Genomic DNA, 26,035 nt, shown 5'->3' on the forward strand with positions numbered 1-26,035 from the left:
GAAAGAGCTCACATACTAGTTATGTGTTGCCTGTACTACCAATATGCATAGACTAATAAGGAAAGCATTATCACGGTCATATGTCTTGTATTTTACATTTCTGACACCAGCAATCACTATTGTCTCAGTCTTTTAAGGGTTTTATGTTGGGATAATTTGTCTTGCCTGAATTTTCTTCATGTGACTCATTTCTATTTTTTTGTAGCTCTATAGACATCTGTTTCAATTCAGCGATTTGATAATTAGCTGCTAATGAGGTGCTCCTTGAGACAACTTTACCTTGTCGATGAATTAGAAATTCTCACTGTAGCACTAATTGGCTGACCCATACAAGTTTTGGGAGTAAGAAGCTCTCTGAATCCCAGGGACTATCTCTTAAAGTTTCAATCATCTGTAATTACCTATGTTTTCATCCAGTTGCTAGAGATCGCTGGTTACTGGTGTAACTGGTAGACTTTAACTTCATCCATGCTGAGGCGTAAAAATAGTCTGCTGCATTATGTTTGCAACAGTTAAAAAAATACAATCTTCCAGCATCCGAAAACTAAAATTTTCACACTTTATACAGCTGCAGAACTCAGGGTCATCTTACAAAGAAAGCAGGCTGAGTACTTACTTGCCTCTTCCAGTTTTGTTTTCAACAAGTCATACAAAACAGAGAGAAAAGTTATCACAAAACAGCTAGTTATGTAAGATTAAAAGTCATTTAGTTGCACAAAAAATTGTCTTTCTTATAGTTCAAGAGCAACTGCTTATCTCAAGAAAATTTTCAGTTATACTAAATATCTCATTCAGTTATTTGTTTCTATTTATTTATTTTGGTCCTCTTGAACCTCATGATACCAGCCTAGCCCCCAGTGACTCACATCCATTCCGGGTCTACCAGCAATCCTCTCCCTCCTGGACTGTTCTAGTATTTAGTGGGGACTGTGATGACCGTGCCCTGGCCCAGCAATCAAGGAGCCTCAATCCTCACCACTAACACCAGGGAGGTTGTCTTCTTGAAGTGGAAAGGACAACTAATACACACAGTAAAGTACAATTTCCCTTAAATGCACACAGAGATCACAGTCAGTCTGGGGCTGGTTACTCCCTTGCTCACCAGGTCCCCAATAAGACTCCCCACTGGCACAGCTATAGGGTCCAAGTCTCAGCCTAATTGGGCAAGCTAAAACCTCCAGTACCCCTTCTGTCCAACCAGTACTTCGTGTCCCTGCCAAGTAGCTGACACAACACACACACACTTTGAGATAAATATTTATACAACTTCAAAGACACTGCTCGGAAAGGCTGACACAGATTCTCCAACTGTGCCCCTTTACCCAGACTATACAGTAGTAATTACTGCCACCACCCAGTTAATAATATCAGCTACTAAAAGGCCCTTAAAAGGGTGTCCAATTATTACTGTGCAATATTAATATCCAATGGTAGTATGACTAACAGTCAAGGCTTACTTTAGAGTGGCCTATTACAATAACCTCTATAAATATGCAATGTATTCTAGAGCTTATCTCTACACAAAGCAGCCACAGGTAGAAGATTGTAAAAATATTTAATAATAAATAATTAAAACACAAGACAAAACTACTACACCACAGAGATATCTAAGAGTTCAGAGATCACACAGAAACTTAAAATAATACAGTAGGACATGTCTGATTTCAAAGAAAAATACATAATTAATCTTTACTAGCTTTAACTATTCCTACAAGAAATCTCAGTGCTAGAAACTTACATGTGAGCATAAGCAGAGTGCTGATCAAAATGCTCTTAATCTCTCTCTCTGAGACATAGTTTATAAAACATCACTAACAAACATGTCTCTGGGTCCTCCCCAGATTACATCATTTTTGACACTTAGGTTTTCCCAGTATTCATATTGCATCATCTTGACACCTGGTCTGAATTCCCAGACTAATAGAAAATCCATTTACATTATTTAGCAAGATAACACCTGCACAGGAGAATACAACACTAAAAGGCATTTCACATATACACTCTAGCAATTAGTCCTTAGTTAACACAATAGACAGAATGTCTTCAGCCAGCCTGACCGGAACCAACTTTAAAGATCAAAGAATGTCATAAAATCATTTCAATTTCAAAAGACAAATTTGAAAGGCTTGACTTAGTTTTTCTTTACAGCAAGGGGTAGTGTTGTAACAATCTCGAAGTTCACATTTTACAGTGTTTTCTTTACACTCAAGAAACATGCCTGTATTTTAAATTTATTATCAAGAAAACATGCCTGTATTTTACATTTATTTACAAATGCCAGAATTAGATATCAAATTCTATTTGACTAGGCTAGCAGCCTTCATCCATCTCTCCCCAATCGTCACATCCTCCTGGTACCAAGTGTTTGGCAGTGGTGAGAACTACTTCACATACTAATTGGCTTGTAGTGGTGTGGGTAGAGCGAATTCCTGTAGCTGATGTACAGTGATCTCTAAAAGTGTTTTGTACTCTAAAACAGCCATGCAGTGTATACTCAGTGTTCAGATCACAATTGTTTTATTTCTTTTGTTAGCTTAGTGTTAGTCAGGGTAAGCAGGCAGCATGTCAGTGGAAGAGTATGGAAAGCTGACAAGGAGCCAGCTGGCGGAGATGTGCCAGGCTAGGGGACTGTTGCATGGAAACCTGACTAAAGCAGACCTGATTGCAGCCTTGGTTACAGCTGCATCAGAAAACAGCAGCCTGGAGAACAATCAGACTGACACTGGAGATACAATATCCTGGGAGAATGGACAGCTCAACCTTTCTACAGTGGACTTAAAAATCCAGCTGGAGCTAAAGAGACTTGAGTTGGAGGCCAGGCATATGGAATTAGAAGCAGCCGAGGAAATGAGGAGTCTACAAGTTGAGGAAAATGAACGGCATAGGAGGCATGAGAGGGAAATGCTGACTCTTCGCCAGAGTCATGGAGGTAATGGTCCAGGTTGGTGGCAACGCACAAAGCTTCGGAAACCATCCAGGTGCAACTAACCATAGGCGGGACAAAATGCTCCACACGGAGTATATAAACTTCACACTACTCAAGACTTGGATCAGGCAATCCCAAATAAAACCAAGACTCTTTCCACAAAGACAGCGTCCAGTCTTGGAACAAAATCCATAAAAGGAAGTCAAAATCACTGAAGTTCAGTGCAAACTTCACCCCCTCCCTAAAGGAGATAACTATGCTGCTCTCTCTAAAGCTAAACACAGCATCAATGGGACCGGATGGTGTCCCCGCTGTGTGCTACATGAGCTAAAATGAGAAAACCCGCACATAAGGCAGCTGTTTAATCTCAGCCCACAGGATACATGCCCAAGGAGTGGCGTGACGGCACTGTGGTCCCACTCCACAAAGGCGGCACCTCCGGACCACCTATTACCACCCCACCCATAACAAGTAACAGTCTAGAGTGCAAAAATGGAGAGGCAGTTTGGCTTCGTCAAGGGAAGATCATGCCTTTTGAACTTGAGTGAGCTTCTTGAACAGTCCTACCTTGACCTTGCAAAGGCGACACAATAATACACTGGTATTGTAGAAAACTTAAACTCTAAATGTAAACCCATATGTCACAAGATGGGTTGCAAACTGGCTTAAGGACACCCACAGTAGAGTTGCAGGCGCTGTGTCTGTGTCAGAGCGGTCGGTCACAAGGGTGTCCCACAGGTCCGTAGCCCCTTCCTATTCTTATTGTTTGGCATCTACTAAGTACAGAGGCAAATGGGAGGAGGGAGGACTTTGAGTTTGCAGACTGCAAACTGGGCACCATAGTAGTTAAGCGCCAAAAATGTATAGTCATACCCTTCGGAAAAACAAGGTAACAAAGCTACCATATGTCATTGTTCCCCTACTCTTCACTTATCAGACCAATGATCGACATCTGCAGCAATTGGAGAGACCCCAAAAGTTCCTCATCAAAAGGATAAAGGACACCAAAATCTGTCATATGCTGCCAGATTGAAGAAACTCCAGCTCTATTCAGTCGCATACGTCTGCTAGGTGACATGTGCCTGACATACAAGGCCATGTCCAACCCGAATTAATGGACAAAATCCAAGACTCTGTTCAAGAGAAATCTAGACCTGTGGATGGGAGATCGTAGGTTTATCTCTGTGTCACTGCTGGACAGAGGCACAACAAACTAATGGGCACAGTATTTTTCATATAGGCAGATAGCCTAGTATAAACCTATGAACCTATGAACCTATAAGGGAGTAACCAGACCCCAGATGCACAAAAGGTCAGTACATTTCTTCCACAGTTTAAAGAGGGGGATACTTTTGATAGCTTCATTCATATGTTTGAGTGGGTATGTAAACAGTACAAAGTTGACCAAGGGCTCTGGGTATGGTTCCTGACCACCTTACTCCATGGTAAAGCTGTAACGTCTTTAGCAAAAATGCATGACACTGACTGTTTTGATTATACTGCTGTAAAAAGACATTTGTTAGAATGTTTTAAGCTAACACCTGAAATGTATAGGAAAAAGTTTTGTGAGCATAGATGCAAGGCAGATGAAAATGTATGTGAATATGTTGTTGAACTGAGCACTTATTTTCATAGCTGGGTGAGTGGATGTCAGGTCACCACTTTTGAAGGGCTGGCAGACCTTTTGGTAAGGGAACAAGCCCTTAGCACTTTGCCTGAGGACATGAGGATCTCGTTAGCTGATAAACAATGTGCTACTTCAGAGGAGTTGTAGAATAAGAGAGACCTATGCCTAGCAAGCAGGGCAGCCCTGCACAGGAAAGGGACCCCCAGTACTGCTCATGGGACTAAAGGAACCCATGATGGGCAGCACAAACTGCCCCAACAGAATCTGCCAGTAGCAGGGGAAGCCATTAGTCCAGGTACACATCCAGGACCTAGGATAAAATGTTCTGAATGCAATCAGTGGGGCCATGGGGCATACAGATGTCCATGGAGGCAAGGTGGGGAACCAAAGGTGAGGGAGCTAGTAAGTGGTAAAGACAAAATGCCAATAGTGGGTTGTCTTGAGACAACTAGGGTATGGAACTACCATCCTGCAGATGTCATGAGAGGGAAGGATTTGGATGAGGCAGTACTGTGCACTTATGCAGTTACATTCAGTGAGGCTAGGAGACAAGCATGTGGGTCTGGTAGCCTGGGGGAGACACGGACAGACTGCATATTTGCAGCCAGGACTGCTGAGGTGGTTACTTCAGGGAGTGAGCTACTCTGTAGCAGTGAGACTGAATGTGTGCCACAGCTGCTTGTGGGAACTGATGTTCCCTTGGACAGGGTAACTGCAAAGGTAGAGGTGAGTAGTAGTACCCAGGCTGACAGTGAGGCCCCGCTGTCAGAGGATGCCAGACTTCCTGTGGAAGGGGAGCTGGGAAGGGTTTCCTGGAGAGACTTGAGACAGGCAAAGCTCTCAGACCCAACAATGCAAGGCTTGAGGCAGGTAGCTAGGGAGGCACCTGATTCACAAGGGAAGGAGGAATCTGTATACTGGGACAAAGGGTTACTATACAGAGAGTGGACCCCTGAGGGAGGGCTAGAAGGTGAGAGAGTACAGCAGTTGGTAGTGCCTAGAGCTTACCATCTGGCACTTCTAGCCATAGCCCATGATATTCCTTTTGCAGGTAATTTGGGCATGAAAGGTACAAAGAGGCATATTATGCAAAACTTCTATTGGCCTGGAATTTCCTGAGATGTAACAGGGTACTGCAGGACCTGTGAGCAGTGCCAAAAGGTAGGCAAGGCAGGAGACAAGGTGACAGCTCCTTTGATGCCTTTGCCTGTGATTGAGGAGCCATTTCAGAGGGTAGCTATGGATATTGTGGGTCCTCTGATTACCCAAGTTCCACAGGGAAAAAGTATATCCTAGTGATTGTAGATTATGCTACACGTACCCTGAGGTAGTGGCTTTGTCCTCCATTGAGGCAGAGAAGGTGGCAAATGCATTGCTAGAGATTTTCAGCAGGGTAGGTTTCCCAAAGGAAAATTCTGTCTGAGAGAGGTGCCAATTTTATGTCAGACCTGCTGGTTTGTCTGTGGAAGTCCTGTGGGGTGAAGCACATGAAGACCACCCCCTACCATCCCCAGACTGATGGTCTTGTTGAGAGGTTAATCTCTACAATCAAGTCCATGTTATGGGCATTTGCAGTGCATTTTAAGAGGGAGTGGGACAAATATTTGCCCCATCTGTTGTTTGCTTTCAGAGAGGTTCCCCAGGAATCCAAAGGTTTTCACCATTTGAGTTGCTGTATGGGCATAGGGTGAGGGGACCTCTAGATTTAATTCAAGATGAGTGGGAAGGTGAGTCTGAGTCTCACAAAGAGTCTGTTGTGGCATATGTCTTGAACCTCAGGACAATGCTTGGGGAACTCATGGACCTGGCCCAGGAGAACCTGTCAAAAGCCCAACAACAGAAAAAGGTGTGGTATGACAGGAATGCTCAAGCTAGAGAGTATGCTGTAGGGCAGCAGGTTATGGTTCTCATTCCTGTCAGACACAACAAGTTGCAAGCAGTTTGGGGGGACCCTATAAGGTGGTAAGAAAGGTAAATGATGTTAACTACATGGTGGAAATGCTAGGCAGATAGCAGGGGCACAAATTGTACCATGTTAACATGACGAAACCTTACCATGATAGGGAGGCCCTTGTGCTGAGCATTTGCAGTGGATTGCAGGAGGAGTCTGAGAGAGATCTTGTGACTGATCTCCTCAGTGAGGCTCGGACTGACACCTCGGTGGAAGGGGTAGCAATGTCCCAGCAGCTATCTCTTTCCCAGGTTCAAGAAATCTGAGCAGTGTTGCAGGAATTTTGAGATGTGTTCACTAGGAAACCAGGGAGCACCCACCTGGTGCAGCACCAGGTGGATACAAGACCCCAAAGGCCTATCAGGCAGGCCCCTTATAGGGTGCCTGAGAGAGTCAAACAGACTCTGAGGGAAGAGGTACAGGAGATGTTGGAACTAGGGGTGATTTAAGAGTCTAACAGTCCCTGGGCCTCACCAGTGGTGTTGATGCCAAATATGGATGGCAGCAACATGTTCTGTGTATATTACAGGAAATTAAATAGTCACATAGAGTCAGATGTTTACCCCATGCCTAGGACAGAGGAGACCCTAGAGCAGCTGAGTGGGGCTAAGTATCCTCCAACCATTGATCTTACCAAGGGTTACTGGCAGGTGCCCTTGACTCCCAGTGCTAGGGAGAAGTCAGTCTTTGTGACTTCTTTTGGCTTGTATGAGTTCACAATGATGCCCTTTGGGATGAAGATTGCCCCAACGACTTTCCAGAGGCTGGTAAATCATATCTTAGCAGGAGCAGGAGGGTTTGCCCTTGCTTACATGGATGATATTGCTATCTACAGCCATTCCTGGCAATAGCACCTTCAGCATGTCAGGGAGGTGCTGGGAAGACTACAGAGGGCAGGGTTGACCATTAAGCCAAGCAAATGTCAGGTGGGTATGGCAGAGGTCTTCTACCTGGGACATAGAGTGGGGAGTGGTAAGATAAAGATAGAACCTGGCAAAGTGGAAGATATTCCGTCATGGCCTGCACCTGTTACCAAAAAGCAGGTGAGGGCATTATTACAGACAGCAGAGTACTGCAGAAAGTTTGTTCCCAATTATAGTACCATAGCTGCTCCCCTCACAGACCTGACAAGGAAGAACAGGCCAGATAAGTTAGTGTGGACCCTAGCATGGGAGCAGGCATTTCAGAAGCTTAAGGAAGCTTTGGGAGGACCCCCTGTGTTAGCCAGTCCAGACTACAGCAAAGACTTTGTTGTGCAGGTGGATGCTTTGAACTATGGGGTGGGGGCTGTGCTTAGCCAGATTTCATCAGAGGGAGAAGAGCACCCAGTGTTTTATCTTAGTCATAGGCTGCAACCCAGGGAGGAATGCTATGCAGCGGTAGAAAAGGAATGTCTTACCATAGTGTGGGCACTACAAAACCTTAGCCTCATCTGTATGGGAGAAAATTCACTGTGATGATGGATCACAACCCTCTAACATGGTTAAACAGAGCCAGTCAGCAAAATGCTAAGTTGCTAAGATGGAGTCTGGGGTTGTAAGCATATGATATGTCAGTGCAGCACCACAGTGGGAGTAGCAATTCCAATGCAGATGGGCTCTCAAGACAGGGAATGGGGTGAGGTACACACAGATAGACCTGACACTCTCAAGCGATGCTTCTCAAGGGGCACCTGAAAAACTTGCTTGAGTTCCACGGGGGGGGGGTGAGATGTGACGATTGGGGAGAGATGGACAAAGGCTGCCAGCCTAGTCAAATAGAATTTGATATCTAATTCTGGCATTTGTAAATAAATGTAAAATACAGGCATGTTTTCTTGATAATAAGTGTAAAATACAGACATGTTTCTTGAGTGTAAAGAAAACACTGTAAAATGTGAACTTCAAGATTGTTACAACACTGCCCCCTGCTGTAAAGGAAAACTAAGTCAAGCCTTTCAAATTTGTCTTTTGAAATTGAAATGATTTTATGACATTCATTGAGCTTTAAAGTTGGCTCCAGTCAGGCTGGCTGAAGACATTCTGTCTATTGTGTTAACTAAGGACTAATTGCTAGAGTGTATATGTGAAATGCCTTTTAGTGTTGTATTCTCCTGGGCAAGTGTTAGCTTGCTAAATAATGTAAATGGAGTTTCTATTAGCCTGGGAACTCAGAGCAGGTGTCAAGATGATGCAATATGAATAGTGGGAAAACCTAAGTGTCAAAAATTATGTAATCTGGGGAGGACCTAGAGGCATGTTTGTTAGTGTTGTTTTATAAACTATGTCTCAGAGAGAGATAAAGAGCATTTTGATCTTGATATCCAACTTACCAGCACTCTGGTTATGCTCACATGTAAGTTTCTAGCACTGTGATTTCTTGTAGGAATAGTTAAAGCTAGTAAAGATTAATTAGGTATTTTTCTAAGTTTCTGTGTGATCTCTGAACTCTTAGATATCTTTGTGGTGTAGTAGTTTTGTCTTGTGTTTTAATTATTTATTATTAAATATTTTAACACTTTCTACCTGTGGCTGCTTTGTGTAGAGATAAGCTCTAGAATACATTGCATATTTATAGAGGTTATTGTAATAGACCACTCTAAAGTAAGCCTTGACTGTTAGTCATATTACCATTGGATATTAATATTGCACAGTAATAATTGGACACCCTTTTAAGGGCCTTTTAGTAGCTGATATTATTAACTAGGTGGTGGCAGTAATTACTACCATATAGGCTGTGTAAAGGGGCACAGTTGGAGAATCTGTGTCAGCCTTTCCCAGGAGTGTCTGTGAAGTTGTATAAATACTTATCTCAAAGTGTGTGTGCGTGTGTTGTGTCTGCTACTTGGCAGGGACATGAAGCACTGGCTGGACAGAGAGGGTACTGGAGGTTTTAGCTTGCCCTGCTAGGCTGAGACTTGGACTCTATAGCTGTGCCAGTGGGGAGTCTTATTGGGGACCTGGTGAGCAAGGGAGCAACCAGCCCCAAAATGACTGTGATCTCTGTGTGCCCTTAAGGGAAGTTGTACTTTACTGTGTGTATTAGTTACCCTTTCCTCTTCTAGGAGATGACCTCCCTGGTGTTAGTGGTGAGGATTGAGGCTCCTTGATTGCTGGGCCAGGGCACAGTCATCACAGGGATGGTTCTGGATTTTAAGAGCATCCTGGAGGTTGTCTATCTGTGCTTTCAGTCAGGGGAGTTTTCTTTTTATATGTTCTAGCCACTTTTTCCTTTTCCCCATCCCTCACACTTGTCAGCTATGTCCAAGGGTATCTCCCTTCTATGGACCACACCTCCCCATAGAGATCTTCAATAATGAGTGCCCTTCCTTCCAAAATGGGCATGCCCTTCCCTCCCTGCCCCTCTGTCAGTCACCTGAGAAACTAATCAAACCTGGGTTAACTGGGCTATAGTTAGGGCTTTATCCTTTCACGCAAGCAAAGCAGCTCTCAATCACAAATTTTGAATGTCATCCAGTGATTTTACACATCAGTGCTGTTATATAGTTTACTAACCTTCCTGAATTATCAGGTTAAGTCAGTAATTAAGTTCTGAAACTTATTAATTAATATCCTAAAATGCACATGCCACCTTTAGTTGCATTCTCTTTCTTCCCAGTGATGTCACAACAGTAACAGATTGCCATGGATAATGACTCAAAGAGATACAGATGTGCTAAGACATCCTGTAACTTAGAACTGCACATCAAGATGCATAATGAATTATTGAAGGTTCTCTTCAGATCTCACTTCCAAATCATACCATCTAATGTGAAGGTAATGCCTTGGCAAAAGCTTCCATTTTGTTATCAAACTCATTTGTATGACTTGTCCGGGATAAGCAGGACTCCAGTTAACCGAAAGGCAGATTCAGGAAGTGGGACATAATTTTTTGTGTTATTCATGAAATGAGCTACTGCACCTGCTCTGCCGTTCAAGTACAGTGTTAAATGTGCAGTGTTAAATACATAGAGTTAAATGTGCAGTGTTAACTGCATAGTGCTAAATGTGCAGTGTTAAACGTGCAATGTTAAATGTGCAGTGTTAAACGTGCAATGTTAAATGTGAAGTTTGAAATGCATAGTGTTAAATGTGCAGTGTTAAATACATAGAGTTAAATGTGCAGTGTTAACTGCATAGTGCTAAATGTGCAGTGTTAAACGTGCAATGTTAAATGTGCAGTGTTAAACGTGCAATGTTAAATGTGAAGTTTGAAATGCATAGTGTTAAATGTGCAGTGTTAAATACACAGTGTTAAATGCGTACTGTTAAATGTGCAGTGTTAAATGTGCAGTGTTGAACATGCAGTGTTAAATGTGCTGTGTTAAACGTGCAATGTTAAACTTGCAGCGTCAAATGCGCAGTGTTAAACATGCAGTCTTAAATGTGCAGTGTTAAGAATCAAGCAAGATATTTACCGGAGTTTATAATAAAAAAGTGCTTGAAAAACACTATCAGAGATATGCTAAAAAACTTGGGTGATCAGGAAATCATCAAAAACTAAGACTGTCCTTGAAATCATTCTGTCTGATTTATGGGCAATGCTACCACATCATGGTTTATAGGAGGCATTGGTGTTAAAGGATGGGGTCATAAATAAGTATTTGTTCCGTTGATAAGAACAAATTAGGAAACTGATAATATTTTCTTCTGCTATGAATAATAAGATAATCAATGCAAAATTATCATATCTGGTCACCACCATTTAATATTAGCATATGAGAATGATCCCATAACTGTATACATCATTAAATTAGTGTAGGAATACTAAAATAAAAAGAAAAAAAAAACAGATTCTTTAGCAGAATGATGTGTATTCATAAGCCTTTTTTGTTAGAAGCTGTATTCTGATCAACAGAGTTTCAAAGATTACTGTTTCTTCAAGAAATTATTTTAAGGGCTTCATTGGTAGTTATGAAAAAAACATGAATGTATACAGAACTTAATATTTGTTTGGCAATGTTTATGTCTCTTTTAATGCTGTGCACTATCATAATACATTTATTGCAACACATTTAACTGTGTCTGGCATTTACATACCTCTCAACTGTCCAGATTTTCACAGAATGTCCAGATTTTTGCCTCATAGCTTTGGTGTGCTCCTCATAAAATGTGTGGTTGTCTGGAAAATCATTGAGGACTGAAGTTACTAAATAATAAATAATGACAGACATTTAAGTTTCATACTTCATATCCTTCAGAAAATACATACTAATGTAAAAACTGTTGTTCTAGTAACTTTCTAAGTTTATAGGAGCAATATTTAAAATATGTCCCTTTTGGGGGGGGCTTTGTCCCCCATTATTTCTGGCTTTATCCAGATTTCTTGTGCAGAGATGTTGAGCGGTATGCTGGTATAGGTTTGTACAGGGTATGGTAGTTATAACCTAAGACCTGACTAAGCCTGACACTGGAAGAATTTGAGTGGCAATACAATAGCACAATTAAAGAATCTCTTTTGTTAGAATCAACAGTCAAAGGTTTAATAATAAAAACTGAACATGACAATTCATAAGGATATTTACATTTCTGAGGGAAAGACAAAAATGTAAGCATAGGGAATGCACTTTCTGTAATGGTATATTACAAAGAAACTGGTTCTAAGGTCTTCCCAAAACAATGCTTTCTGCCCTTAGTGCACATAGTTCTGATCAGGGGGAATGTAAATAGACACTTGCAGAAAAGAATGTTTTAGGAAGACTTCAACCTCCCCTCATGCACTAATCCAGCATACTCATACTACTTGCAGCCACTTCCATTGCTGCTGTTACTCAGAGCAGAAGCAAATGCTTGTTTTATTCCACAACTTGAGTACTTACCTTTATCCTTTCAGCTGTGTATTGAGACCAATACCATTTCTGAAATATTGTGTACATATCTGATTTGTCTGATTCTAGCATTTCTTGCTTTGCAAGAAGTTAATCCTCTCATGCCTTCAACAATGAGCATATCCTATCAAACAACTAAAATCCTATGTTTTTGGTTATTAAGTATTTCATGAGTAATATAAATAATGTGCAGAGTGGCATGTTTACAAAAGTCCATAATCTTTCTGGCAGCAGCATGCAATACTTAGCAGCGAAAATGTGTGTGTGTGTGTGTGTGTGTGTGTGTGTGTGTGTGTGTGTGTGTGTGTGTGTGTGTGTGTGTGTGTGTGTGTGTGTGTGTGTGTGTGTGTGTGTGAGTATGTGTTTATGAGTGTGTGCCCAACATTTTATAGCTGAAAAGTGAAAGACAAAAGTAATCAGTCTTAACAACAGAGCATTACAGAATACACTGAAACATATTTTCTGGAGATGTGGGGCTGTACTGGTTGATATCTTATGTAGAGATAGGTTAACTATATGTGGGTGTGTACTTAAAAAAGATCTGGGAACCAGTAACCACTGCACTGCTGCATTACATTGTTTGACTATCATTGGTACTGAATATTTTCTTTTGTGTTAAGACTAATGTAAGTAAGAACTGGATATCATTACATTGAGAAAATTGGACCAGGCTATTGAGAAAATTGGACCAGGCTATTCTGTATAGTTGCATGCACACAGTGTTTAGTACACTGGCGTTCATTGCCACAGTTCCTAGGCACTGACAGCAGCAATGGACCTGGGCATTTAGAACACTGACAGCTTTTATGAATAGTGCATATATCTGCATAGTCCACAAAAGTGTACTATGTGCACTGATGCAACAGATGGGGAAGCACTATATAGCAGAGTTACACAGTGCAGCAAGGAGCAACAACATGGCAAGATACATTGTAGCTATATAATAAGGTATATTACATTGTAGCTACATAGTAAGGTAGATTATAACTATATAGTAAAGCATATTACATTGTAGTTACATGGTAAGGTACACAGTAGCTTCATAGTAAGGCGTATTATATTGTGGCTACATAGTAAGGTATATTACATTGTAGGCACACAGTGAGATATATACAGTAGTGTAGCTAGAGTGAGGCAACTGCCTCAAGTACAAAGTGTTGTGGAGGTCACAATCAGCTGATCCCAATATCTAATGTAATACTGGCTTTTAAATTAAAAGCTGATATTGCATTTGTGATCAAACCTTGTGCATTGTAGCTCTGTGTGTTTTGTACAAACTGTGGCAACTACTTGCTGCATTGTAGCATGCAGTTTCTTACAGTTCTAAAGTAAAAAAAGAAATCTCTATTTTTATTAACTAAAATATGAGCACTGTAGCACTTCATGCAGACAGAGTATAAACTGTAGTAACTGTTTGCTACACTTGTAGCAAGCAGTTTCATTCAGTTTTTAAGAAAGACATATTTTTTTATTTTAACTAAAACATGAACAACATAGTACTGCATGCAGGCAGGGTATTAACTGCAGCAGCTGTCTGCTACAAATAGAGCAAGCAGTTACTTATGTTTATACCTTGCCTGCATAGAGTACTCCAGTGCTCATGTTTTAGTTAATAAAAATACTTTTAAACTGTAGCAAACTGCTTGCTAGAATGTAGCAAGCAGTTGCTACAGTACAGATCACACATGGAGCACTACAGCAGTAAGGTTTTACCACAAATGCAATGGTGGGAGGTCAGGGTCAGGGCACAGAAATCAGACCTGAATGTCTGGGAAGGAGGAAACTGGGAGCTGCAACTGGTCATCTGGAAGAGGTGGTGGAAGGGGAGTGTGGAACTGTAATAAGTTGATCGGCTAAATACAGTAAAGTGTTTTTTTTTTCTTTTGCTCTTCACTTGAAGACTAGCACAGGGTGTTGATTGAGCCAGCATCTTTCAGGGTGTATTATATTGTAGGTACATAGCAAGGTACATTGTAGCTACATGGTAAAGTATATTTTATCTTACTAAGCTGTTTCTCCCTGCTGTGCTTTTCTGGCATAACTAGTACAGATTCATAAACATTAAACTTTAAATAGGCATGAAAGGAGAGCTACTGACTTTATACTTATATGGTAATAAGGGGATCTGGTGCTGTGGGAACCCCAATGGTGGGAGCTCAGCATTGTCATTGTTTGGGGATGGGTAAAGGTTGTGGTAGCCATCTGTTGGACCACAGAAAACTAAATCCCTGATAGGGTTTCTCCTTCCATGCTAACAAGTTTTTTCTTTTTTAATGCAGTGCTGATTTTCTGCTCATATGCTGAGCAATGTATCAGCAGTAAGTTTGGGAGAATGGGTGCATTGACATGCAGTACACCATCTATATGTATGTGGCTAGAGTCCTGAAAGCTAGCCATTTGGGACCAGTCCTTATGTTGCTGATGTTGTGTTTCTGAGTCATGTGTGATTCTGTGAGCAGATTTATTTACTTAGGTACTTAGGCATGGAGTTGTTGTTGTTTGACTTTTGGCTTTTTCCCGGTAAGGGGTCTCCACAGCAGAACTCCGGTCCACTAATGATTGGCAGTAGATTTTTATGAAACGCCGAGGTGCCAACTCAACGCCTAACCTTCAACGAAGGCACGCCCATTTATGCACGCATGTCTTTTGAGTGCTACCCAATCACGGGGAGGACATGCAGACTCCACACAGCAGGCACTCCCAAGCCACGCCGAAAATCGAACGGGAGAACCTCTTGCTGTGATGTAATAATGCTACCGCCATACCACCGTGTCAATTGGCTAAACAGTACATCATTGCGTTTGATTGCCTTACCACATTGTGTTGCCATTTTTCCACAAAATGACACCTACAGAAATACTCCAGTCAAGGAAATATTTATTTAGTGCTTTCATCCAAAGACATCATCAGAATAAAATGATAAATGTCAACCAACCATATATACTGTTTTACACACTCAATTAAATGATTAATTGAGCAATCAAAACATTAAAATCTAAAAACTTTAGCAAAGTAACATTTTAAGCACCATTGCACAATATAACACATGTATTTATAAAAAAAACAATACAAATCCGATTATTGATTCCAGGAATGCTTATCTGCTTGTAACCTAAGCTGCCAAAAAGTTTTTTTCCTCAAAAACAATTTTTATATTCACCACCCCTTACATCTCCATGGACTGAGTCTAACACAAAATAGTAAACTGTTTGAAATCTACACATACAGTAGAATGTTTATAAAGAGCATTGTTGATTTCACAGAGTTTAATACTATGCAGATGTTCCCTTATTCTCACTTGTAATTTTCTTGTAGACATACTTATATAAAAAGACTGGCAGCTAGAGCAGATTGCAATATAAATAACAATAACATTTTGGCAGCTTAAGCTGCAAGCAGATAAGCATCCTGGAATCAATGATAGAATTTGTATTAAGTGCTTTTTATAAGTATATGTGTTATATTGTGTAATGTTGCTTTAAATGATGCTTTGATGAAGTTTTTAGATTTTAATTGTTTTATTGTTCAATTAATTGTTTAATTGAATGTGTAGAACAGTATATAAGGTTGGTTAACATTTTTCAGTTTGTTTTGATGATTTTTTGGATGAAAGCACTCAATAAATGTTTCCTTAACTGGAGTACCTTCTGCGGATGTTATTTTGTGGATTTTTCTTTTATACATCCTTTGGGTTTGGTGTTTTTGCTGTGTTGCCGTTTTTATTCATTACATAGAACTGTGGTATAAAGTGCTATAGTATACTAGCCCTACTCTATGTAACAGAAAATTTATGTATACTACCGATAATGAATAAGAAAGAATGAACAGTCTGAATCATATCAACAGACTAGTTAGAAAGTTGTCATTCTTTCAAAACATATAGGTATGTCATATTATAAGAAAAAAAGCAAGAAAATAGAGATAGATTTAGGAAATTAATAGAATATTCAAAAACTTTTGCTTTTACAGACATAGAAAATTAACAGGATAGTCATAATATTTTTTACTGGAAATCTATAGCATTACCAATTCTGAGTGATCTGAATACATTACAGGGCATTATAAACATTCCTTTAATAACATACTAGAAATAGGATATACTAGTTGTTCACTTACAAAATGACACTGCCTGTGCTAAAGGGTAGTACATCTACAGATTGTAACGTACACATTTCTGTTTATATTATGAATAATTCTGATGCAGACTGAAATACATATATGGAAAGCAGTCTTTAAGAATTAGATATGGCAGATGAGAACCAAGCTGTATCTATCACTAGGCAACCTAGGCAGTTGCCAAGGGTCTGTGTACTGTCTTCCCTAAAAAAAAATCTAAATAATAAAACTAAAGCCCAACTCTGACTCACCAGCAGCATTAGGACCTTACAGGAAACTTAAGAGCACAGCAATGCCCCAAAAATCTCAATACTAGAATGACTGTCTAAACATAAGTCCCATTAGAAAACATTAATGGATTTTGGGGCAGCCCATTCAGAGCTATGTGTAGATGCAGACCTTTCAGTGCATGTATGTGTGTGTGTGTGTGTGTGTGTGTGTGTGTGTGTGTGTGTGTGTGTGTGTGTGTGTGTGTGTGTGTAATGCCCCAGTTAGGGGCACAGTCTAGTTAAGTGACTTTGCTCAGAGTCAAACCCTGATCTTAATTATTGGTAAGCAAGTGCCTTAAACCTCCACAATAACTGTCAGCTCTCCTTTAATTTTATTTCGTTTTAAATCAGTTACTAAGGATTATAACCTGTCAATGTCAGCCACAGAGTTTCATAGTTGTGTTGTTCAGTGTCAGTGGCGCAACAAGTAAGATACTTGTTTTTGGTGTAGAAAACTGTGATTTCTCTTGTCGCACCAGGTAGATTTATTGCTGATACACACCAGTGTTTTTTAATGCAGCATAGGAAATTTACTCTTCAAGTGCAGCTGACGCTGAATTTGTAGATGGAGCACTGAAATGTTGTTTGCCAACAGCAACCTCTTCATTTGTTGCAGTTCTATTTAATGTGGAATTATTCAGATGACTTTTACTTCTGCATATATTGTGTCTATTGACTGATATTCATGGATTATAATGGCAGCAATCTGATTGGAGTTTTATGGTTGAAATGTTCTGAAATGGGTAGTTGTGTCACTATTGGTTCATATGTTTTGTTTCACTGCTTTCTAGAAAAATGTTCACAACTACACATTTAAAACACAGTCTAACAAGTGGTGCTTTATTATACAAGGAATATAATTTAATATAATCAGGAAGATATATTAAAGGGCATATGCATTTATGCATGGACCTAAAAATGTGTGCAGGGGACCCATGGTTTGAAAGCAACCTAGAGGTGCACTTAATCCACCACTGGCCAAATGTTTTGTCTGAGAATTTGGGTTTGAATGCAATTTCACTTATTGTGAGTGTCCAGGGTAGAGAAGTTTATTGTTGTTCATGCTACATCTGTTTTCATTGTGAGACTGTATTGTCCTGTTTAGCAAATGTCTGTCAGTGCTTGCACTATAGAATTTGAAATAAAAGTTTTAAATTAAATTCAAATATATGTAATCCTTGTAGAAGTAGAGAAGAAAATAGTTTGTAAACTGACAGGTATGAACACTGTTTATGGTAACTGTGAAGAGATGGCCAAGTAATGCAGCACTAGAATGGCTGTGGGTGGGGGAGAGGGCTGATTCATTATTATGCTCAGGGTCCATCTGACCATGTCCAGCTCAGGATAGGAATGAAAAGCAATCTGAAGAATTAAGCAAGAAGCACAAAAGGTAAATGTTGCCCATTAATAATAGCTCAAGTCTCTAAGCAAATTCCTTAAAACTAGTAATAAAGAATAATGGTGAAAAAGGGCACTGTTACGTGGCGTTGTCGTAATATATGCCAGAAACGATGATTCTGAAAAGCTAGGACAAAAAGGTCACTAAGAGCCAAAATAAGTTAGGTGGAACAGATAATACATCAAATATAGAAAGGAAAAATAACACACAGGATACTTCTGTAGTCTTTAATGTTTGCAGACAGAAGCAATTCAATTGAAATTATCAAATGTCTTTGTGCCAGACATCAGAAATACTTTACTTTTAATGTTATGTGGCAAGGTTATTAAAGGAATACATTAAGATTCAGCAGGGAGCTGACTGAGTGTATTGAAGATTTATTGACTGGTAGTTCAACGGTCAAATATCCAACTCAGTCCTTAATGAAACATAATAAACTGATAATGACACTATTTTAGTCTAACTCTTCATATTACAAACCAGTCGTATTGTAGACAATGACTTGTTCACTGAGCCGACAGTCACATAATTCTTGCAAATAGTCGTGAAACCTGTCATTTAATGCTCTGTGTAGCAGAAAGTTGCACTTCAACATCACTATGAGACGTTAATTTATGTGATACAGTGAAAACCTTTGACAAATGACAGTGCTGGTGGGGTGGGGTGGGCAGATTGTAAAACAAAGAGCAGGGTGGCACTGTGTACTGTTAAGCCCATATAGCAATGGAAGCAATGTGGGAGGCAGATTATTCATCTTTTAGTCCCTTCAGATTTAGTTGCTGGTAGCTCAGGTAGACGCAAAAGATCTCATGGCAACTACTGAAAAGAGTAGGGGAGTTTATGTAATATTAAACATCAGAAACTATTGCATACACAATAAAAAAATCAAAATAAAGTAAAATCCAGCACTTCAAAAAACTACTAATACATAAAAAACCTTAATATAAATTTAAATTTCCTCATCCTTTTTGCTAAAGCCATTTTCTCGATTTCCCCATTAATGAACAGTCCCATAACTTATTATAAAAAAAGCTCATTACAATGTGAAATCCAAACAATCAATTAATCACTTATAATAAACTGATCACAATCATCTTTATTTATAATTTTAGCCTCATTGTAGCAGTTATATGCTCCTAAGTCTAGTGCTAAGGGGTATAACTAAAGTATCTCATATTGGTGTACTAACACAGTCCAAAAATGTATTTGAACTAATAAATGCAAGTTCTGTCAACCCATATACCTGTTAAATTGTGAGCAATCTTATTTCATCGTATATGTCATTTAACCTTTGAAAAGCAATTTATCATTAATCTCCATAAAAAAATCTTAAAAATCTGGTATTTTTGAAACCTTGTGTTACTACCTAAAATACATCTTAAAAAGTTGTCATTCATTTACAACCATGGCCTATCATAATGAAAAATATCCATATGTTCATATCATACCTTTTTGCTAGTGATTAAAGAATCATTTTATAACTTCAGCTGTCTCTTGTCAACATATTCTTTCATAATATAATTCATTACTGTTACTTTTATTGTAAGAAATACTTTTCTAGATTTCTCGGTACTTATTCCATAGAAATTGTCCATGCAAATATTTTTCTCCATTATGTACTTTACATAAAATCCAATCCAGTATATATATATATATATATATATATAAATATATATATTGTATATACATACATATATATATATATATATATATATAAATATATATATTGTATATACATACATATATATATATATATATATATATATATATTTAGTTTCATAGTTTCATAGTATAGTACTAGGCTATCTGCCCTGGGGCATTTGTAAGCCTAGCCATAGTCATGTGGCTTTTGCCACCCCATGAAATACTGTGCCTCTGTCTAGTAGTGACACAATGAAGGTCCCCTTATATAATAGAATTAGTTTACTGTGCCCCTGTCTAGCAGTGACACAGATGTGACCCCTGGGGTAAACTTACGATCTCCCATCCACTCATCAAGACTTCTCTTGAAGAGAGTCAGTGAGGGGCTCTGCCTAATACGAACTGGGATCCTGTTCCAAAGCATGGGAAGCCTCTGGGTTATGAATTTATCCCTCCAGCATGTCCTATTCATACTTGTGCCAAGGTTTAAGTCTTTAGCTCTCGTGGTCCTGATGGATTTGGATTTTTTGAAGTGGAGCATGTCCATCAGATCCTGATTGGACATGGCCTTGTACGTCAGGCAGAGATCACCTCTGAGCAGGCGGTATGCTACTGAATAGAGCTGAAGTTTCTTTAGTCTGGCATAATAAGACATATGTTGGAGACCCTTGATCCTTTTGGTGAGGTACTTTTGTGGTCTCTCCAGCTGTTGCAAATGCCGGGTGAGGTACATACCAAATGGGGCATTGTACTCAATCATGGGTCTGATGAGGGAGGAATATAGGGGTACAATGACATCCTTGGATCTGGATGTGAATCCCTTCATGATGAGGTGTGCAAGGTAGAATGTTTTTCGAACCACTTTGGCAACGTGGGTGTCAAATGAGAGGTCGCTGTCTACTTGGGTCCCTAGGTCTCTGATTACTTTTTCCGTACTCAGTGGGTTGCTGTCTATGTGATAATTTGTGGGTACTTTGTTTTTTTCCAAAAGGGATGACTATACATTTTTTGGCATTTAGTTTAAGGCCGTGACTACGGCACCAGTTGTCCGTTTCAGTGAGGCCTTTTTATAGGATGTGTGTGTCTGCTGGTGTATCGACTATGGCGCCTAGTTTGCAGTCATCTGCGAACTTTGTCAGCCACAGCCCTCCCATGTTTGCTTTAACATCTGAGAAATAAATGCCGAACAAGAGGGTCCCAGGACAGATCCCTGTGGGACACCACTTGTGACTGGCTTTGAGTCTGACATTGCTCCAGCGATTTTAACTTTATGGGTTCTGTCCTTTAGCCAGTTTGCAACCCATCTAGTGACATAAGGGTTTACTTTTAAGCTGTTTAGCTTATCTATGATGCCTGAGTGGGGTATTGTGTCGAAGGCCTTAGCCAAGTCCAGGTATGCTGTATGGACTGCTTTGCCCTCATCAATGGCTCTAGTGACTGTTTTGAAAAAGTCAACCAGGTTTAAAAGGCAGGATCTGCCCTTTACAAAGCCGAACTGGGTGGGGTCAAGTGTCTGTAGGTCCACTATGTCTCTGTTTATGAGTTCCATAATGATTCTTTCCATAGCTTTGCAGACCAGGCTAGTTAAGCTTATGGGGTGGTAGTTTCAGGGTCTGTAGAGGCACCCCCCTTGTGGAGTGGGACCACTGTTGCTGTCGCCAGTGTTCAGGTACATATCCCAGTAAGGCTAAGGTTAAATAGCATTTTTATGTGTGGGTTTAGCTCCTCTTGGAGTTCACGTAACACACACCCCGGGATACCGTCAGGTCCCATTGATGCTGTCTTTTTTGCTTTGTTTAGGGCGGTTCTCACTTGGACATCTGAGATGACAGGGAGATTACATTCAGCTGGGATAAGTATTTCTTCTTTTGGGGGCGAAGGAGGGGAGAAATTTGCACTGAACCTGTCAGCCAGAATGTTAGCAATATCTGTGGGTTCAGTGTATTTTTTGTTGTTGTGAACCAACTCTGAGCATATCTGAGGGTTTCTGCCCAGGTTTCTAACATAGCTGAAGAAGGCTTTGTGGTTATCTTTAGTGTCCTTAGCGATTTTTCTCTCAAAGTTTGCCTTGGATGTTTTTATGATAGAACGTAGTTTTCTGCTAATGTTGATCAGAGATGTCTTCCCTTCATGGGATTTCGCTCTGACTTCCTTCTTTTGTTATACAATTTGTTTACGACTAAGGTCCACCAGACAGGATGCTTACATTTGGTGGAGAGGGACTTGGATTTGTTTGGGATTGCATGAGCCATGCATTCTTGGAGATGTCCATAGAAAGCATTTGTGAAGGATTTGGCATTGTGGGATGTGGTATCCACTGGCACAGTGGGCTTAAAGGATACCATCTCAGTCTTAAGAAGAGTGAAGTCTGCTTTTGAGAAGTTTTTCACTGTGGTCTTTTGTGCTGGGGGTGGAGGTGGGATATGTATATCCAGGGTGATTAGTTTGTGGTCAGATCTCACTAGTGAGGGGTATACTTTCGGTGTGGAGCATTTTTTCCCCATGTTTGTGATGATTAGGTCTAGTATATTATCTCCCCTAGTGGGAGAGGTGACTAGTTGTTCCAGTGCATTTGAATTTATGAATTCCAGGAACCTTTGGGCTAGGGTATTAGGGCTAGAATAATGTACCCAATCTATGTTTGGGTAGTTGAAGTCTCCCAGTATGATGGTATTTTGTGATACATTCATATCCTCCAATGTCTTCAGGAAGGCTGAGTGGGGTTCTTGAGACTGGGAGGGTGGTCTGTAACATGCTACCAGTTGTATAGCAGTTTTGCCTATGGTTAGTTGCACCTGTATGGTCTCTGATGCTTCATGTGTTGCTACTAACCTGGAGGTGTGGGTGTCCTTTATGAATATGGACACTCCCCTCCCTTTGTGGTTCGGCCCGGGTTTTGGGGCCGAAAAGCATGATACGAGGTATAGCCTAGTAGCACTGGGGTGCTCTCAGGAGCCTTGAACCAGGTTTCAGTTACTGCACAGACGTCGATGTTCTCCATGCTGAGGAGTGCATCAAGTGCCTGCATCTTGAGATTTAGACTTCTGGTGTTGAGCAGCATTACCCTTAGTTTTTTTCCATTTTTGTTTTCTAAGGAGGTGGGTTTGTCTTTTGAGCCTTGCCTAAAAAAGGCACTATGGGGGTGGCAAGAGCCTTAGCCAATATCCGGAAGCCCAGTGGTGACAGGTGTAAGCCATCCCTTATGAAGCAGCGTGGCTTGTCCAACATATCATCCCAGGCAGACAGACATTGGATCCCCTTAGAATGACACCAGTACTTGAGCCAATTGTTAAAGCTGATCATCTTGTCTTTGTATTGTGGTATCATTCTTGGTGAGGGCAAGATGCTGCTCAGGGTCAGGGTCATACCAGCCTGGGCTACATAATCGGAGAGCTCCTCTATGTCTCTTTTCATGTAGTCCAGGGAGGTACATCTCAGGTCATTCACACCAGCATGAACAATGACGGAGTCATATTTGTACTTGCTTTGGAGTGACCTGAGTGCGTGTGTTATGTGGTGGATCCTAGCTCCCGATAGACAGCTCACAGTCACCTTCTCCTTGTTCAGCCTGGTCAGTGGGACATCAGTGTGTCTGACTATGGAGTCACCTATTACTAGTGTATCAGGCAAGGTGTTTGGCCTTAAGGGCTGCGATTGGTCGACACACTGATTTATTAAAGTATGTGTTGCATGTGGTTTGTTTTGAGGTGGTGGATTTTTGGATGTCTGCTTTGGGAGCCTCTGTTGTTTTGGTAAGTTTTTTATTAAAGCCTCCGAGTATGTCTTTGTGTTTTTATGTGTTTGGTTTGCAGTTGTGGTAGGTCTATGTGGGCCTGGGATTGTTGTGTGTGTGTGGTTGCCATCTCCTCCTGTCTAGTCATGCCAGCCCTGAGTTGAAAGAGTTCAGCCTCCAGTTTGGCTATATAGTTGCATCTCTCACATGTATTTGTGTTTGTTGGGAGGAGGAGAGGGTTGTCTGTGTACATGAGACCATTGTAGCATTGTCTCAAGATACCCAGATTGACCAGCTGAACTGGAGACGATGCCAGTAATCTACCACTTGACATGCTTGAACAGTATAAGGGAGTGGTATACCTTTAAGGGAAGTGGATATTCACAGGGGTGGTAAGTAGATGTAGTGCTTTACTTAGTACGAGAGTGTTTACTTAGTAGAGAAGTATTGAGAACAAGTGCTAGGCTTATAATACAGTGAGTAGTCTGGTTATACTAAGAGTAGAGCTTCCTTAAGGGAAAATTTGAAGAGCAAACTAGGCGGAGCCAGAAAAAGTTTAACCTTGTTTAACCGGCGCTGCGCTATGCGCACGACCATGCAAAGCCGTGCAAACGCGGATTTTAAACAGTGAACTAGAAAAGAGCTAGAAATGGTCTGAAACAACCAATTACTACAGCTTCTTGTGCTGAGGTCACTTCCCCCAAGGACAGGTAGGCTGCTCAAGGCTCCCCACTCCCACTGGTAAGCAAAGAAACTTCCTTCTATCCAAGTAAGGTAATGGACAACACAGGAACTACACCACAGCCCAGAATACAGCAATGCCTGTAAACTGGTCTAAACTAGTCGAGGAAGGCGGGAAAACAAGGATTATTTTTTTGTTTTTTTGGTAGAAACACACAGAAAATGCAGAAACAGTGATAAATTAGTTACACAGGCTAGCACACTTTAGTGGGCAGCCTCCACAGTTAAATTAAACAAACAAGCAAAGTTTCGATCAAATTCGACTAAAATGTAAATTTAAGTGCAGATTTTAAAATAATGCAGCAATCAGTTAAAAAACAGTTCAGGCTAGTTCAAGGTAAGCTACAGAAGCTATTCCAAGTGAAAAAAAGCAAAGATACTTAAATCCAGAAGGTAGTCACTTTTCTGAGTTCCCTGCTGCTAGGACCACTCTGTAAACCCACGTGGAGCTTGTCTGAGCAGTATAGCCAGAAAAAAATGCCCAGAGGTGGATTTTAAACAGTGAACTAAAAAAGAGCTAGAAATGGTCCAAAACAACCAATTACTACAGCTTCTTGTGCTGAGGTCACTTCCCCCAAGGACAGGTAGGCTGCTCAAGGCTCCCCACTCCCACTGGTGAGCAAAGAAACTTCCTTCTATCCAAGTAAGGTAATGGACAACACAGGAACTACACCACAGCCCAGAATACAGCAATGCCTGTAAACTGGTCTAAACTAGTCGAGGAAGGCGGGAAAACAAGGATTATTTTTTTTTTGGTTTTTTTTGGTAGAAACACACAGAAAATGCAGAAACAGTGATAAATTAGTTACACAGGCTAGCACACTTTAGTGGGCAGCCTCCACAGTTAAATTAAACAAACAAACAAGCAAACTTTTGATCAAATTTGACTAAAATGTAACTTTAAGTGCAGATTTTAAAATAATGCAGCAATCAGTTAAAAAACAGTTCAGGCTAGTTCAAGGTAAGCTACAGAAGCTATTCCAAGTGAAAAAAAGCAAAGATACTTAAATCCAGATGGTAGTCGCTTTTCTGAGTTTCCTGCTGCTAGGACCACTCTGTAAACCCACATGGAGCTTGTCTGAGCAGTATAGCCAGAAAAAAATGCCCAGAGGTGGATTTTAAACAGTGAACTACAAAAGAGCTAGAAATGGTCCAAAACAACCAATTACTACAGCTTCTTGTGCTGAGGTCACTTCCCCCAAGGACAGGTAGGCTGCTCAAGGCTCCCCACTCCCACTGGTGAGCAAAGAAACTTCCTTCTATCCAAGTAAGGTAATGGACAACACAGGAACTATACCACAGCCCAGAATACAGCAATGCCTGTAAACTGGTCTAAACTAGTCGAGGAAGGCGGGAAAACAAGGATTTTTTTGTTTTTTGGTAGAAACACACAGAAAATGCAGAAACAGTGATAAATTAGTTACACAGGCTAGCACACTTTAGTGGGCAGCCTCCACAGTTAAATTAAACAAAGATACATATATATATATATATATATATATATATATATATATATATATATATATGTACACACAGATCTTAAATATACAACAGGATTAATCATGTACAAAAAGCCTTCATCCTTTTTCTCCTGAACATATTTCTACTAACCAAATCCAATCTTAAACCACATAAGAATGTAAAGAAGAGCTCCAATAATAGCACATAAGAAACCTCCAAACCCTGGATTTGTCAAAGTTTAGCTTCATTAAGGGCAGGCCATGCTTTCTCACTCTGGTGTTTATTTATTTATTTATTTTTTGAATAAGACACCAAATATCTCAACCTGGCCAAAGTTTTTGACTCAGTCTCTTACTCACGCATAG

This window comes from Protopterus annectens, chromosome 4.part0 (assembly GCF_019279795.1).
Source record: "Protopterus annectens isolate FY-2018-M chromosome 4.part0, PAN1.0, whole genome shotgun sequence".
In the NCBI taxonomy this organism is placed as follows: Eukaryota; Metazoa; Chordata; order Ceratodontiformes; family Protopteridae; genus Protopterus; species Protopterus annectens.